Source organism: Ranitomeya imitator, chromosome 5, assembly GCF_032444005.1.
Source record: "Ranitomeya imitator isolate aRanImi1 chromosome 5, aRanImi1.pri, whole genome shotgun sequence".
Lineage (NCBI taxonomy): Eukaryota > Metazoa > Chordata > Amphibia > Anura > Dendrobatidae > Ranitomeya > Ranitomeya imitator.
Window position 1 is genome coordinate 330532654 of NC_091286.1, and position 18082 is coordinate 330550735.

Genomic DNA, 18082 nt, shown 5'->3' on the forward strand with positions numbered 1-18082 from the left:
GGCTGTGCGTGTGTGTGTGTGTGTCATTATACAGTGGGGCTGTGTGTGTGTGTCATTATACAGTGGCTGTGTGTGTGTGTGTGTCATTATACAGTGGGGCTGTGTGTGTGTGTCATAATACAGTGGCTGTGTGTGTGTGTCATTATACAGTGGGGCTGTGTGTGTCTCATTATACAGTGGGGCTGTGCGTGTGTGTCATTATACAGTGGGGCTGTGCGTGTGTGTGTGTGTGTGTGTCATTGGTGCATTCACTCTGTCATTCTTTGGACTGCAGACTTGTGCTTCTCACATTGCTGGCAGTGCTGTGGTCATTTGGCGGGTGTGTGGCTGTAAGTTTGTGATTTGCATACATGCGGTCACATGCCGACTAGACTTGCATGGCCTAATGCAACTGTATTGAACAAGGCCCAAAACATTCTAGTCGAAATGTGGCTGGGAATATATATATATTGCATGCTTGCAGTCACAAAACCACCTGTTGCCGGCACCAGAGAATCTTCACAGCGCACAATATGAGGATTCACACATAGTGTCTGTAGACATGTAGCATAAGATCCGACAACCCCTTTAAGGATGAGCCGCTACTCATGGACCACTGCTGTGTGCTTGCCCCCCAGGCCAAAATTTGCCAGTCAGCCCCTGAATATCGGACAGTTATTTTACGGTGATGGGCATGAGCCCTTATACAGAGGCTGTAAGAGGCAAATGGGGCATAACTGTTAATGAAACCGAACTGCAAAAATGATTTTTAGCCCCAATTGCGTTCATTTAACAAAATTTTTTTTAAAATGCACCTTTAACCCCTTAACGACCTATGACATGTATATTCGTCATAGTTCGCCTCACTCTCTTTGGTGTGGTCTCTGGCAACATCTGATCAGCTGTCATGTGCCCCTAATATCTGTGGGTGGAATCGCGATCCACCCGCTACTTTTCACTAGTGAAATGCGTCTGTCAGTCTCTGACAGCGCCAGCCAGATACAAGTCTTAGCTCCGACCATCGGTACCCGTCAGCCCTGCTATGTGTAACACAAGCGATCAGATGATCGCAGCTTCTAGTCTTCCATGAAGACTATTAAAGCAAGTAGAAAAAAAGTTTTAAAAAATATTACAAAACAATAAAATAAAAGTTCAAATCACCCCCCTTTTGCCCCATTCAAAACAAAACAATAAAAAAATTACACATATTAGGTATCGCTGCGTTCAGAAACATCTGATCTAGCAAGATATTCAAAAATTTCATCCGAATGGTAAACGGTGTAACGAGAAAAAAATCAAAATGCCAGAATTATGGTTTTTTGGTCTCTGCAACACTGCAATGAAATCTATCCTAAAATGGTATCAATAAAAACATCAGTTCGGTGAGTTAAAAATAAGTCCTCACCCGGCCCCAGATCCCAAAAAACAGAGATGCTCTGGGTCTTGAAAAACGGTGCCATTTTTTTGTTGACAAATTTTTGATTTTTTTCACCACTTAAATAAAAAAGAACCTAGACATGTTTGGTGTCTACGAACTTGTAACAACCTGGAGAATCATAATGCACAATGGCAGGTCAGTTTTAGTATTTAGTGAACATTGTAAAAAAAAATAAAAAAACAATTGTAGAATTGGTTAGCTTCTTGTCCCAGCAAGGCTACGTAGGCCTGTGACGTCACACTCTGCTTGTCAGCGTCAGCCATCTTTCCTCTGTGTAACCAGGGACGCCTCCGGCCGGGACGTCCCTGGCTCTCCACTGACTAGCAGCATCCTCTGCCAGTAGCAGCTAGCACTAGCAGGCGTGCGCCCACCAGGACGTTACTATCCAGGGGATAACAACGTCCCCCTACCTGCAATCAATACAAGTGAGGTCCAGACTATTACCTCCAGTGCCCTTACCATGAGCATCCTCACAGCAACCCGCACCAGCACATGATATCCTGCCTGTTACATCCTGTCACGGTAAGGCCGGTTTCACACGTAGGTGGCTCCGGTACGTGAGGTGACAGTTTCCTCACGTACCGGAGCCACTGACACACGTAAACACATTCAAATCAATGCATCTGTGCAGATGTCATTGATTTATAGTGGATCGTGTCTCCGTGTGCCAAACACGGAGACATGTCAGTGTTCGTGGGAGCGCACGGATTACACGGACCCATTAAAGTCAATGGGTCCGTGTAAAACACGTACCGCACATGGACGTTGTCCGTGTGCAGTCCGTGTGCCGTGCAGGAGACAGCGCTACAGTAAGCGCTGTCCCCCCCACATGGTGCTGAAGCCGCGATTCATATCTTCTCTGCAGCAGCGTTTGCTGTAGAGAAGATATGAATAATCCTTTTTTTTTGTTTGTTTCTTGTGTTTAACATAAAGATCCATGTCCCCACCCCCCTCCCACCCCGTGCGCCCACCCGCTGTTATTAAAATACTCACCCGGCTCTCTCGCTCGCTGGCGCTGCTTCCTGTCCTGGCTGCACCTTCTACTGTATGAGCGGTCACGTGGAGCCGCTCATTTACAGTGATGAATATGTGACTCCACCCCTATGGGAGGTGGAGCCGCATATTCATGATTGTAATGGGCGGCCTCACGTGACCGCTCATACAGTAGAAGGTGCGGCCAGGACAGGAAGCAGCGCCAGCAAGGGAGCCGGGTGAGAATTTTTTTTGCAATCTTTGAATTTTTTTTCCCTTTTTCTAGTACACGACATGTTAATACCAATGGTGTTGCTCAAAAGTGCAACTTGTCAAGCAAAAAATAAGCCCTCACATGGCCATATTGACGGAAAAATAAAAAAGGTTATGGCTCTGGGAAGAAGGGGAGCGAAAAAAACGGAAATAAGGTACATTTAGCACTGAAAAATGATCATGAACGAACACTCGTTTAGTCTTGCAGTATTAACAGGCTGCCGAATCATCAGAATGTTTGTTCGTCGGGTGAAATGATCTTTTGTTTTGCAGAAAACATGTTCTCAGCGGGTTACCTAAATACACAGGCTACCGGTGTAAAAAATCACGACTGTTCGAGATGACGCCATTTGTTGCACTTACGTCAGAAAAGCGGCGTAGTGACTATGTGAATAGCCCCATGCGTTTTGTGTCCAGGAGCACAGCCATGGAGGAATTCAGCCAGCAGCTGGGCTGTATGGAAGCATGAATCAATGGTTGTAATAAACAATGCGGCCAGTGTGTGCCTGTGACAATGGGGAGCACTATGTGACACAGCAGCAGATGTCAGTAACGAGTCGGCAGCACCAATAGGCGCGGGAGAAGGAGGCTGCGGCCGGGGAGGAGGAGGAGGGCCAGGCGGAGAGCAACAAACACACCGCGCTCACACACGCTGCCAGCAGCAGCAGGATGAGGGGAGAGCCGGTCACACACACACACACTACACAGCCGTGACGGTGCACCCAGTGTGCGAGGACTGACAGGCTGCACTCACACTCCTTCCTGCACGAGCCCCACGTCCACGGTCGGGGGTGGATCCTGACTGAGGCAAGCTAGCCCTGGGAACAACAACAACAACAACAAGGAGCAGCCTGCTGACGGCCATGTGATGTGTCCCTGAGGGGTGAGCCTGGGAACAGCAAGGACAACAGGAGGAAGTGAAAGTGCCAGCAAGGTGAGTGTGGCCAGGGTCACAACAAAGGCCATGGACGGAGGGAAAGTTGCTGTCATGGTGTACTGTGTGCTGGACTCCAGCATGGCTCTTGTTGTTGTGCTTGGAGGGGGAAACAGCTGTCACATTTGGAGGCCTCTTGTGTTGCCGTTAACCCCCACATGGCCAAAGCCGCTCATCCAGGCTGACGCTGTCGAAAACAACAGGTTTTGCCAGAACAGGGGGGGGCGGCATTGTTTCTGCAAAAGTTGGGTCCCGAAAAAATGAATTTGCGCCGTAAAACGGTGTGATTTTTTTTTTTTGTCGCGTCCCATGTGCGCCGGTGTCTCTGTGGCACTTATCGTAAAGTGTCATCAGAACGTTGAAGAACGCACCCCGTGACCGAGGAGCGGGCTAGGAAGCTTTTCCGCGTTCGCCTCCATTCATAAGCGTTATGCAGACATAATTGCGCGGTTTCTAGTACAGCTATTTACGTAGAAGTGTGCCCTAGTGCCGTCTTGTGCTGTTGGAAGTGCAGCCTGCCGATTGGGTTCGTCTTCCCTCCACGGGTTAATATTTCACTCCACAGGGTTACGTGTCGTATTTGCTGGCGCTGGCTGTGTACATTATTCAGCGTTTTCAGGGTCACCTTATGTTTGTTGCCTAAGCCTGGAGGGAGCTGGGAAACATCGAGCTAGACCTCTACGTGAGAAAGCGGTGACTTGACAGATGTCGGTCAGAGAGTGACGGGCACCGCAGCCACAAATAAACACGTCATGCCGGTGCGCACTGATGCAGCATCTCTACATACATGTGTCACGTATACACTGATGCTGAACTGGCTCCTCACCAGATCCCATTACTGTACCCTACAAATGGGACGTAGGACGCCTAAGATGCCATCGAAATTCACGCTGTCTATTTATATGTCAGTCATAGAGTGAGGCTGGGTGATTGATGCGTTCTGGCTGTAAAATAAGAGGGTTTTGGGCGCTGTCTTAGGGGACCTGAGTCATATTTATGAAATGACTGTGATATTTTTGTAGCAATTACGACACCTAATACACTTTTGAATTTTGCCCTTCAAAAGGGGCGTTTTAAGGGGTGTGGTGGGGGCCCGGCTTGTTAGTCACGTCTGTCAGACATATTTATCAAAGTCTTAAGAAAGAGGAGTGCAAGTGTGGCAGGTCGGGGCTGGTACTACTCTTTACGATACATTGGTCGTGAGCAGCGTTACATTTCTTACAATATGTCGCACTAAATATTTACAGTTTTTATTGAACGCTAGAGTTGTTTTTTGAGAAATCTGGCCCGCAGTCTCATTTTCAGCAGTGCCATAGGGAAAACCTTTTTTTTTTTGTTGAATTCATGATGGAAAAATTGAATCCATCTCTCAGTGACAACCTCATCAGCAAAATATGCCTTCTCGGCTCTGATATAGATTATTCTCCACTTTTCTTTTCTCCTACGTTTAGTTAACAAAAAAACACGTCACTTTCATTCATAAAAAAAGAAGCCTCCTAGGTTGCAGGTTAATGCCATGACCTAGAAAGTGTCTTACATCGTGTCTGTAAAGAAGATGCATAGCTTCAACACACGAAATCTGTGTTCAAAATCTATGTGAAATACAGTTTCATTTTTATTTTTTTCCACACTTATTCAGTACATACTGATTTGCACAATGCACCCACCATGACATGGCAATATAAGGCTGGATTCACACCATGCAGTTTGTGATGTATTACTGGTGTCAGCGTAAAAGAAAAAGCATGACTATAAATTCTTCATTTTGGATTATTTTTCCTTTATAAACCACTCCTGACGATATAGGTTTTGTTGCATGTAAAAAATTGTTACATTTATTAATTCTGGTATTTTTTTTTTACAATCCGATGATGCATTTTGCTTCAGATTTAATTTAACGTTTAGTATCTTTTCTAAAAAGAAAATTTATATAGTTTTCTATGCATCTGAGTTTTTCATAGATCAGTTTGTTTTTGTATACATAGTATCGCCATGGTACGATGTAGACTATTGTTACTGCCCACAACCCCTGTACTTGATTTCTGCTCACGTTGTGTTCCAATAGTTAAATATTATTTGAGAAATTAATACAAGTAGGAACAATAGAATCGATTTTCACCGAACGATACAGTGGATCTATTTCTATTGTAGATTATCCCAAATCTTTCATCGCGTTGTTTTGTTTCGTTCCTCGCAGCCTGTGTGAATGTGAGCTTACTGTGTAGTTGTGTGTTTGTACCAGGCTGATTATATTTACATGACAAGTGTTATAAGGTAACAGCTATGGCTTTGTGCTGGCTCATTCATTGCTCTCACATGAGATTTGACCAGTCACTTAACCCAGTTCATCAAATCCGAGCAGTCCTATAAGTGATCTCATGTAAGGGCATGATGTGTACCATACTGAGGGCTGAACTGCTGGCTAAATGAACGCTGACCTTCAACCCAGTAATAGTTGCCGGGTCACAGCTGAGAAGCCTGACTAAGCTTTGGAGCTAAATTGGTCTTCCTTCTTCCTTGTCATCATGCTAAGCCTGGAGATCACAAAGAGAAAGGAAATTCTATGTGCAAACTGCTTTAACCTGGAGTGCCTTTCATCCTAGAGGTCCTTCTACAAAACATGGCAATATGACCTTTTACCATCATTTTTTTTTTTTCATCCATCTATGAATTACTTCACGATAATCAATTTTTATAGGAAAAATAATGCACGGCTGTATTAGCTCAAACTCTTTTTGCCTTGTTTTCCATTTAATTAGAAATAAAAGAGAACATTTTTTATAATCTGCTTTCATGTTAGATCATCTTGAAATAATTATTACACTACAGTCGTGTTCGTCTAAAATTCTTAGTGTAAGTTCACACTGGGTTGGCAGGAAAGAAGCTGCGGCAAAACACAGGTTTTGCTACATTTCTTCATGCATTTTTTTGGAACTGTGATATCTATTGTGTGCAATAGTTGAGGTTTTAGGTATGTTTAACTCACTTAATGGGTTTTCATGGTTCTGCACAAGTGAACAACTAATTTGGTGTTTGTTATTTTTTATATGGTGCGGCCTTTACTCATTTATTGTGTGACTAATAGCTTATTGTAAATACTCATATATAATGGATTTCTCTCATGTATGCACACACTGTTGCTTATACTCTGTATTATTTGCATCGCCGATGACAGTGGAATCTTCCTTAAAATGTAATGTTTTGTTTTTCCACTTGGTATGCGTTCACACTCGCAGCGCTGGAGGACAGACAGCGGTAGGTAAGTATCTAGTGTTTGTTTTTTTTACTTTTAGCATGGTAACCAGGGTAAACATCGGGTTACTAAGCGCGGCCCTGCGCTTAGTTACCCGATGTTTACCCTGGTTACCGGCATCGTTGGTCGCTGGAGAGCCGACTGTGTGACAGCTCTCCAGCGACCAAACAGCGATCCGGATCGTTGTCGGTATCGCTGCAGCGTCGCTTAATGTGAAGGGGCCTTTAGTAACTCATGTTTACAGAGATCAGTGACGTAGATATGCCATTAGACACTTAAACATGTCCTTTCATCAAAAACTGGTATTGATTCCAGCACGAAGAAGGGGAAGCATTGCTAAAGAGAATGTTAGGGACTGTTTCCCGTCTCGCTCATGCTGGGATCTGTGACCATTTTTGTAGAAGAAAGACATGAGATACGATCTCCCAAACACATTGACTGCGGAGAATCATGTTCACACGATACTATTTGTGTTGCGTTGCAAGATTTCTGGTTGTCATGTTCCTTATGCTTTTTAGCTGAGACTTCTACCTCAATTTACACTTGTTTTTGCCTGTTGACTGCTCGCTTTTGCGTCCGAGACCCTTTTAGGTACCTCTGCAGATTCTGTCCTTTTTACCAGAAGAAATAGAACACCCAGGTGTGAATTTGGTCTGTTTGTTTTGGTTTATCCATGTAATGAAAATGAATGTTTGCTCTGTTGTTCCTTGAAGTTTATAAGTGAGATAACTATATGCATAATAAATAATATATGCTGATGTTAGCAACTGGATATTAGTTATTCATAGAAGCAAGGTCTCTTACTAATGCAGGAGGATCCTATCAGAGTACACAGATGTCATTTCACTTATTTTACATGCCATTATTTACAGGTAGATGCTAGACCTAGAGCTTCAGCCAGAGGCTATCACTGATAGGACCACCTACTGGACTGAAAGCCACAGAAAGAACAGAGGATTCAAACACAAAATGACACCTCAATCTTCTCCACTCCCTTTAATCTGTAACATGATGCTGCAGATAGGACTGCATTTTCATGGTGACAGGTCCAATTTAACATATCTGCAGTGGTAGAGATTAGTGATGAGGGAACCTGCTGGGATAAGGTGATATCCGAGCGTGTGCTCAAATAATGTCTTTGAGTCCCTGTGGCTGTATATCTCTCGGTTATTCGATAGCCACAACACAGGTAGAGATTGCCTGCTTGTTAGTCAATATCTGCATGTGTTCCGATTGTTGGACAGCCGCGAGACATGCAGATGAGGGAACTGGAACATGCTCGGAAACATCTTATCCCATCACGTTGGCTCATCACTACTGGACTAGAACAAGCCAGGAGCCAATCTTTTTAGTAACCTGACAATACTTCTGCATAAAACAACTCCTAAAAACTATAAAAATGTTAATGTCTTTGTGCATTGATTACATGTCTCCATGCAATTAGTTTGTTTCACTGTATGGCTCCTAGGACTTTAAGGGTATGTGCACACGTATTTTTGAGGGCTGCAGATTTTTCCCCAGCGGATTTCATAAATCTGCAGGTAAAAGGCACTGCGTTTTACCTGCCGATTTACCTCGGTTTTTATGCGGAATTTGTGCGGATTCCACCTGTGGTTTTACACCAGTGGATTTCTATTGAGGAGCAGGTGTAAACCGCTGCAGAATCCGCACAAAGAATTGACATGCTGCGGAATGTAACCTGCAGCATTTCTGCGCATTTTTTTCCGCAGCATGGGCACTGCGGATTGCATTTTCCATAGGTTTACATTGTACTGTAAAGACATGGAAAGCTGCGGCGGACCCGCAGCAAAATCCGCAACGTGTGTACATAGCCTAAGATAATATCCTGAGGATCATTAATAATCTTAAAGCTTCATGCACATAGTGATGTGGTGAATACTGTGGGAAATCGCGAATGGTATTAAGTGAAATAGCATCTTTTTTGTCTACCCACAATATAAATACAAAGACTAAACCTTTCAGTCATGAGTCAGGTCATATCGTGTCTTCGTTAAAAACAATCCCTGCAGTACCGTTTACACACTTAGCAGAGATGCAGCTTTTTCCGCTTTGCGGAGTATCACTTTCCGAAACCCATGGTAATAGAAAGAGGAAGTTCTGTGTTTTGTGATTCTGACGTGTTGAGGTTACTAAAGACAACAATCCAGAGCAGTGTTGTGATTGTTCCAGAATACCAGTTCACGCGTAGCTCACGCTAGAAAAGACTGATTTCATTGTGTGTTGGTTGTACGGTGCCAAATGTATCACTGCCAGTATAGTCTGTACGTGTAATGTGTTATTTGTGTGCAATTACTGAAAGCAAATGTTTGTTTTGTTAAACAATAATTGCTTTATAGAATGTACAATTAATGTGATCGTGTAACTATATTGTTACTTTTTCTTTTGTGATGTATAGCAATGCGGAATATGAAGGAACAATAAGCGTATTGTGCGATAGATTTGTTATTCTCTGCATGTCAAACGTGGGGTTAATTTTGACCTTGAGTTGGAAAACAGGAACTGTGAGTGTGGAGGTGTTCCTGATGTCCAATTTACATGCAGCCATCTTTTATTTATCAGGTAGGTGTGTGTAGTGGTTTGTGTCTATGAGAACAATAGGGCTTGTCAGCAGTTTCCTCCAGGCAGCTGCTGCTGACTCACATGTCTGCTTCAGCCCTGAGCTGCCCTCTAAATCATCCACAGTGTGAATGGAAGAATGTGCAACTGTCAGTTATCTGCTCATCTCACTTGGGCAGGCCCCTTTAAGGAAGGAAAGCCAGAAATAAAAGCAGTGGCTGTTTACTCTGTATACTACTACACTGGCCAGACTTTACCTTGATTGCACTTGGCTCCTTCCAGCATGGAGTACAGAACAATTGCATCATTTTCATTGTAACAAAGAGAGTATTGTTCTCCTCTCTGTTGCATGCATCATGCTATTTTTCTGGGATTTCTTCCACAGCCCTTCCCCTCCCTGAGATGTAAATAAGACTCCTCCAGTACTTCGGTTCCACTTTCTGATTTTATTTTCTTGATCATGTTATTAGATGTGTGGATTTATGCTGTACTTGCTCTCTAACCGTGTTTTATATTAGGCAGCTTTAGAAAATGTTGACTTTTCAGTTCAGACGTTCCATCTTTGAAACCCTCATATAGTCATTAGTACTTATTTTTGCACCAATTAGTAAACGGAGTCCTACTTCTTATTGAATGATACCATTTTTAATGTTACACGTCGCTTCTTGTGATTTCCCTATGCAAGTAATTGTTTAATTGTAGCAGAGTCTGGGGACACATGCCTAGGAGGTAGGAAAGAGCCTGTCCTTAGTTGTTAAAGTTTGCGGTGGTTTTTCAGGAAATCAGGGTGAATGACCTGGAAAGAATCTGTACAGTCATGCAGAAGTGGATCATCCCCAGCAAACTGCTTATTGTAGTGTTTGTATATAGAAACTAAGGGTAGCGCCTAATGCTGAGGACACCTCCGCCGCCATCACCAGCTGACCTTAAACTGCTTCATTTCTTCTTTCCTGTCTTCACACGTGAGCTGATAGATTCTGAGTGATGAACGGCTATTTGTCTGCTTTTATGTGTTTGTAACAAAGTAAGGAACATTTTCTGCTTGTTTATCGGAAATATTTTAATAATGTTCCCTTTTATACACATAACATACTGAAAATTATCTTGTACGAAGGGGGTTGAAAGCTAGAAAAAAAGTACTATTATTTTGTTTATTTTAAGAACGTTTGGTATTAAAGGGTTTGTCAACAATCGGAGGAAATATTTTTCTTCCACTTTTTTGGAAGAATTGCGAAGGCTGCACAAAGTTACAGACCACTGATAGGCTGCAGTGCTCACGTGATCTTTTGTTATGAGATCACCGAGAAATATAGAAGTCAGATCTGAGGAACGCCATTTTTTTTTTATTTTATGCAATATATTTGGGATATTTATATTGGGTTGTCCAGTAGCGGAAACCCCTTTAAGTAGAGGTATTCAGATGCCAAATAATTCAGTTTTCACAGCCAACAAAAAGAGAAAAAAGATTTATACGCCCCCTATAGAAGTCAAATAAATCTAAATATATAGATTTTACGATGGACGTTTTAGTCAGTCTACTCTAAAAAACCATATTCTGTATTTGAGACTGTTTTGGCTTTTGTGAAGATACTATAGCTTTATATTACATATTTGTATTTTCAAAAAAAAGGCACTAGGGTACAACATTATAGATTTTCAATATGTATTCTCCCCATAGAAGGCAATACAGTTTAGAAGCACATATTTGGATCCTTATTCTGCACAACGAAGTCATGAGAGTTTTATTGCCGGTCCGTATTTTTAGACTCCATTGAGTAGAGCATTGATCTATTTCACATGCTTTGCCTGTTATTCATTCACTGCAGACTGAATCCAAGGCTTTGACTTTTTGAATCAACAGCTAATCGAATTTGCTGTGTTTTTTCCTTGTGTATAGCATTGAGTAAAAGGAACATCACCAGCAGAATGTCTCGTGTATGAAATAATCTTTTTTTCATCTTCACATTAAAACAAAATCCCGTGTTTTTGCACCAAAATTGTTACAGAATTAGAGATTCAGATAAGTTAATTTTATTTTATATGTGCTTAATTTCACATATTTGACTTTCACTACTGAAATTTGTACTAAATTTTAAAAAAGGGATGATCACCAAGACCTTATTCTGTAAAATTAGATCTAGCCTCCTTGGCCCAGATTCTATCTACCGTATTTTTGCTCACCTCATTCATTTGTTTAAAAATAAAAAACAACTGTAATTATTCCACGCAAATAAAAACTTCATGGCGTGTTTAAATCTTTTAAATAAACCCCCCAAAGACTTCTGACGCTCAAAATTGCTACAAAATTAAAAAAGCATTGGCAACATTTTTTTTTTCTTGCCTATATAGCGCACACAGACAATAATAATGGAGAATGTAGAAATTATTTTGTATGCCTTGTGTAAACCTCTTTAATGTATTATGTATGTGGCAACTTCCATCTTAATTCCTTGTCTTTGATTTTTAACCTTTATTAAACAAGCCATTCACATAAATGCATCTAGCCACCACTGCATTTTCTCTCCTCTGTCCCATATCTAGCAAGTGCTCTCCAGTATCTCACACTAGTATCAGTGCAATGAATAATGTTTATACTGCCTCCTGCTTGTGATAGGCTTCTACCTTGTACTTTACAAGCAGTAGGCAGAGAGATCAGTGTGAAAGTGTATATCATTGGATACTTAAGGAATTCTACCCACATAGATAATATACTCAGGCAGTATAAATCGGAGTGGAGATGAAAGGGGGTTCTATCTCTGCAGTTTGTCAATATAGGGATTTACTTAGTACAGTATATAACTGTACAGTATATAACTGTACTCCTGCTCACTTCAATAGAAATTATATTCTTTATACATCTCTTATATAGAGCCGTATGAAAGGAACAAGAAAGGAGGAGCTTTGATTGAGCTATCAGTATGGATTTAATAGATGCTGATGTAATGCTGTAGTTCATAGGAAGTCCTCAATTCAGAAGAAACTGACTTCCTGCCCGCACAGAAGAGCAAGTTCTGGATTAATGGTCAGACTGGGGATGCATTACATAGCTGTCCATAATGCAAGGGTCCAAATTATATAGATAGAATTGAGCTGCAGCTATAATATTGCTGGGGAGTTAGCATTACATCATTATGATCCACTAGATGGTGGCCCGATTCTAACGCATCGGGTATTCTAGAATATGTATGTATGTATCTACGTCGCGCTGTGAGTGGGGTTTAAATTCCGCGCCAATATCGCTGATTGGTCGCGCCCGGCTGACCGATCAGCTAAGCATGGTTCAAATCTGGTGCCAATTCGCGGCCGGACTGTACCTGGCACTGATTTATCGCGGCCGGCCGGGCACGACCAATGGCCGAAGCGGTGTTTAAACACTGCGCCAATATCGCTGATTGGTCGCAGCCGGCCGTGAGCTACCAATCACTGAAGCGATGTTTAAATCCCACGCCAATATCGCTGATTGGTCGCGGTCGGCCGGGCACGACCAATGACTGAATCGGTGTTTAAATACCCCGCCAATATCGCTGATTTGTCGCGGACGGCCGTGCGCAACCAATCAGCGAAGCGTGGTTTAAATCCCGCGTCAATTCGCGGCTGGACTGCGTTTGTCGCTGATTGGTCGCAGGATGTCGGGGGTTCGGGGTGCAGGATATAGTACAGCCACGTAGTATATAGCACAGCCACGTAGTATGTAGTATATAGCACAACCATGTAGTATATAGCACAGCCACGTAGTATATAACACAGCCTGTAGTATATAGCACAGCCACGTAGTATATAGCACAGCCACGTAGTATATGGCAGCCACGTAGTATATAGCACAGCCACGTAGTATATAAAAGCCACGTAGTATATAGCACAGCCACGTAGTATATGGCAGCCATGTAGTATATAAAAGCCACGTAGTATATAGCACAGCCACGTAGTATATAGCACAGCCACATAGTATATAACACAGCCCACGTACTATAAACCACAGACAGCCATGTAGTATATAGCAGAGCCACGTAGTATATAGCACAGCCACATAGTATATAACACAGCCCACGTACTATAAACCAGACAGCCACATAGTATATAGCAGAGCCACGTAGTATATAGCAGAGCCACGTAGTATATAGCAGAGCCACGTAGTATATAGCACAGCCACGTAGTATATAGCACAGCCACGTAGTATATAGCACAGCCACGCAGTATATAGCACAGCCACGCAGTATATAGCACAGCCACGCAGTATATAGCACAGCCACGCAGTATATAGCACAGCCACGCAGTACATAGCACAGCCATGTAGTATGTAGCAGCCGCATAGTATGTAACAGCCACATGGTATATAGCACAGCCACGTGGTACATAGCAGCCACGTAGTATATAGCAGCCATGTTGTATATAGCAGCCACGTAGTATATAACACAGCCTACGCAGTATATAACACTGCCCACATAGTATATATCAGTCACGCAGTATATAACACAGCCTACGTAGTATACAGCATTGTGGGCACCATATCTCTGTTAAAACAAATACTTAAAATAAAAAATAGTTATATACTCACCCTCCGGCGTCCACTGAAGTTGTCCCGATGCGTGCGAGGCTGCCGCCAGCTTCCGTTCCCAGTGATGCATTGCGAACTTACACGGATGACTTAGCGGTCTCGTGAGACCACTAAGTCATCTGAGTAATTTCGCAATGCATCACTGGGAACGGAAGCTGGCGGCAGCCTCGCCGCTCGGGTCCATCGGTGGACGGCAGAAGGTGAGAATAGCACCGTTTTTTTTTAAAATTATTTTTAACATATCTTTTTACTATTGATGCTGCATAGGCAACATCAATAGTAAAAAGTTCGTCACACAGTGTTATTAGCAGCGTTAACAGACTGCGTTACACCGCGTTATGCCGCGGTGTAACGCAGTCGGTTTAACGGACTGCTAAAATGCTATGTGGGCGGTGGGCGCTGACTGGGGGGAGTATGGAGGGGGCACTGACTGCAGGGGAGTAGGGAGCGGCCTTTTCACGGCCGGACTGTGCGCGTCGCTGATTGGTCACAGCCGGCTGGCCCGCGACCAATCAGCGACTTGGGATTTCCGTGACAGACAGACAAACAGACGGAAGTGCCCCTTAGACGTTATATATATATATAGATATCATAACTAGTGATGAGCGAATAAACTCGTTACTCGAGATTTCCCGAGCACGCTTGGGTGTAATCCGAGTATTTTTTAGTGCTCGGAGATTGTTTTTTTTGCCGCAGCTGGATGATTTACAGCTACTAGCCTGCTTGATTACCTGTGGGGATTCCCTAGCAATCAGGCAACCCCCACATGTACTTATGCTGGCTAATAGCTGTAAATCATTCAGCTGAGGCGATGAAAACTAAATCTCAGAGCACTAAAAAATACTCGGGAGGACACCTAAGCGTGCTCGGGAAATCTCGAGTAACGAGTATATTTTCTTATATCTAGTCATAACTGTTAGGTTAGGTTCACAATAGCATTTGTTCCCATTTTAAACAGATTTTTGTTTTACAAAATATCAGAAACAAAAACTTATGCAAACAAATTAAAATAGTGAGCTTTAAGTCTAAAGAGGACTTATCATTTTCCCTGAATATGTCATTTTTTATTGGTTTTTTGTTTCTGCATTTGTCCGGTCCTGAAATATGGTCTTCTCTTCCTTGTAAATATAGTCCTGTTATCCAAGAAGGTTATCCTCATGAAGATGGCCACAGAGAAGAGTTGATGATCACACCTCCCATAGCTAACAAGACTAGATTAGTATTCCAGTGAGGATTTGAGGATTACGCCCATTTATCTTAAAAAAAAAAATTAGATTCCCACACTGGGAGGAGAAGGCCATATCTCTGCAATGGAGAGACGGAGGGACAAAGCAGATTCAGAAGAACTGTTGTATTTACAGCGTTTAAAAAAAAGACATACATGTATAAAAAAGTGAAAGGTCTACCACTTTATTGAAAGAAAATACCCATTTAGAATTGTGCAAACTGAACTATAAAACTACCGTAGCTTGTCATTTTGCTGTTCTTAAAAAGAAAATGCTTTGATTTCTCATGTTTTAACAAGTTGAATAAAGTGCAGTGAAAATGTCACAAGCCCCAAAATGATACCAATTAAAACTACAGTTCATCATATAGCACAGTCAGTGGAAAAAATAATCAAGTTCTGGCTCTTATAGTGATACGCATTTTTACTTTTTTTTAATTAGATTTTATTTTGAGAAAGTGTAAATAAATTATACATATTTGGCATGTCCATGTCCAAAACTATTATATAAGCATGTCATTTATCCCACCCCGTACACCATAAAAAAAGCAAAAATCAAAGAAAGAATAAACATAGCCAGAATTGCATCTTTATGATCATTTAAGAAAAAAAATATACATATGAAACTATCAAAGTTTCATACATCCTAAAATGTAGCAATGAATACTACAGTTTGTCTTGGGGAAAAAATATCCAACATAGCAGTTAATTAAAAAGTATGGAAAATTTTTAAGTTGACAACATAGCAATATATATTTTTTATTTTAATTTCGATTTTTATTATAAAAAAAATTATATCATACAAATGAACTATTGCATTTGGTATCAAGTCTCTAGTGATCCAGACTATAAAATTAGCATGCTATTTATCCAACCCAGTGAACATACAAATAATAAACTGTACTAGAATTACTATTTTTATGTCACATTCTCATAAAAGATGGAATAAAAAGCCTTCAAAAATTCACACATATTCCAAAATGGTTTCACTAAAAACTACAACTTGTCCATCAAAAAATAAACTCTCATCCAGCTCTGTCAACAGAAATATAATAGGTTATGTTTTTTTTACAATGTATTTTTAATGCAAAAATGAAGTTACTGTAATATATCACTTATACCACACAGTCAACTCCCCCCCCCAAAAAAAAAAAAACAAAAAAAAACCTGAATTGTGAAAAAATACAGATTTTTCTATTTTTTCCAGTTAGCTGCACATTAATATTTTTGAAGACACCCTTGGGTCAAAATAGTCACTACACCCATGATAAATGCATTGAGCGGTAGAGTTTCCAAAAAAATGGGATGAGTCTGGGGAGGGTTTCCTGTGTACTATTACTTCCAGGGGTCTGTAAATGCAATACAGAGACAGGAAACCATTCCAATAAAATTTGCCCTCCAAATGGTGCTCGTTACTTTCTGAGCTGTGCTTTGTGCCCAAACAGTAGTATTCGGCCATGTACAGGGTGTTTCATGCGCTGGAGAAAAAAACATCCATGCATTTCTACATAATTTCTTCAATTTCAACTTTTGAAAATCAAAAATTTGAGGCTGACGCTCCTTTTTAATGGAAATAAATGTAATTTTTAATGTATTTATTTCACTTTGCTTTAGATCCTGTGAAGTACCTGAAGCAGACTTACTAAATAACATTTTGAATACTATAAGGCTTTTGATGAGGTTTTAATGTTGAAAAACTTCTGCACCTATTATTTCAATTTGGTTGTTTGTGTTTTTTCATTGCGTTTTTGTGTGTGTTTATTAACATGGGTTTTTATCGTGATTTTGATGCTGCATTTTTTGTTTTCTGTTCTGTGTGTCATGCTTTTAAATAAAGCTACCGTATATACTCGAGTAACAGCCGACCCGAGTATAAGCCGACCCCCCCTAATTTTGCCACAAAAAACTGGGAAAACTTATGGGAGTGGAGTCCATATTCATTTCTCTAATGAGCGGTCCTACGTGACCGCTGAACAGGGGAAGAGCTGCGGCACCCGAAGACCGTGGGACTGCAGGGACAGCGCCAGGAGCCCCGGAAGCAGGTAAGTATTCCTCAGCGCCCTCTCCCCCTCACCCGCCGACCCCACCGCCGACCGTGACTCGAGTATAAGCCGAGAGGGGCACTTTCAGCCCAAAAATTTGGGCTGAAAATTTCGGCTTATACTCGAGTATATACGGTACTTTGTTTTTGATACTTCCTGGTATTTGGCTTTGACAAAACTTTATTGATGAACTTGGGTGCAGATCACATGTGTTTTTGATGCAGAAACGCACTGAAAACTCATGCGTTTTTACCTGTGGATTTTATACATCTAATGCAAGTCTATGGGGAAAATCTGCATAGAATACTCAGTGTACCCGCAAGAGAAATTGACATGTTGCTGATTTGAAACACGTAGCGCAGGTCAGATTATCCTATGTTAAAATGAAGCAGTGTTTTGGCTTGAGACTTCTGTAAATCCCATCTAGCTTGCTAGAACTGTAAGGGTATGTGCACATTTTGCGGATTCTCTGCGGATCCACAGCGTTATTTGAGGTGCAGAAATGCTGCAGATCCACAATTGATTTACAGTACAATGTAAATCAATGAGAAAAAAAAATGCTGTGCACACTTTGCGGAAAATCCGCTGCGAAAACGCTGCGGTTTAAAAGAAGTAGCATGTCACTTCTTTTTTGTGAATCTGCAGCGTTTTTGTACCCATTCCATTATAGAAAAGCGCAGGGGTGAAAACCGCAGCAAATCCGCAAGAAAACCGCAGCAAAAACGCACAAAAAACGCTGCGGAAACGCACAAAAAACGCGACAAATCCGCAGGTGCGTTTTCTGCCAGGAGAGGCAGAATCCGCACCAGAAATTCCTAACCCTAATCCGCAACG

At 41.7% G+C, this 18082-nt stretch overlaps 1 protein-coding gene across 2 annotated transcripts in view; it reads left to right on the plus strand.

Moving 5' to 3' along the window:
- The first annotated feature begins 3265 nt into the window (after positions 1 to 3265).
- BACH2 (BTB domain and CNC homolog 2) overlaps positions 3266 to 18082 on the plus strand; it is a 433614-nt gene continuing 418797 nt past the window's right edge. The window contains exon 1 of one of the 2 annotated variants that reach the window (XM_069726358.1): positions 3266 to 3596. The gene's annotated coding sequence lies outside the window, so the exon portion shown is untranslated. The remainder of the gene's footprint in view (positions 3597 to 18082) is intronic. The other variant, XM_069726357.1, reaches the window with a different exon arrangement.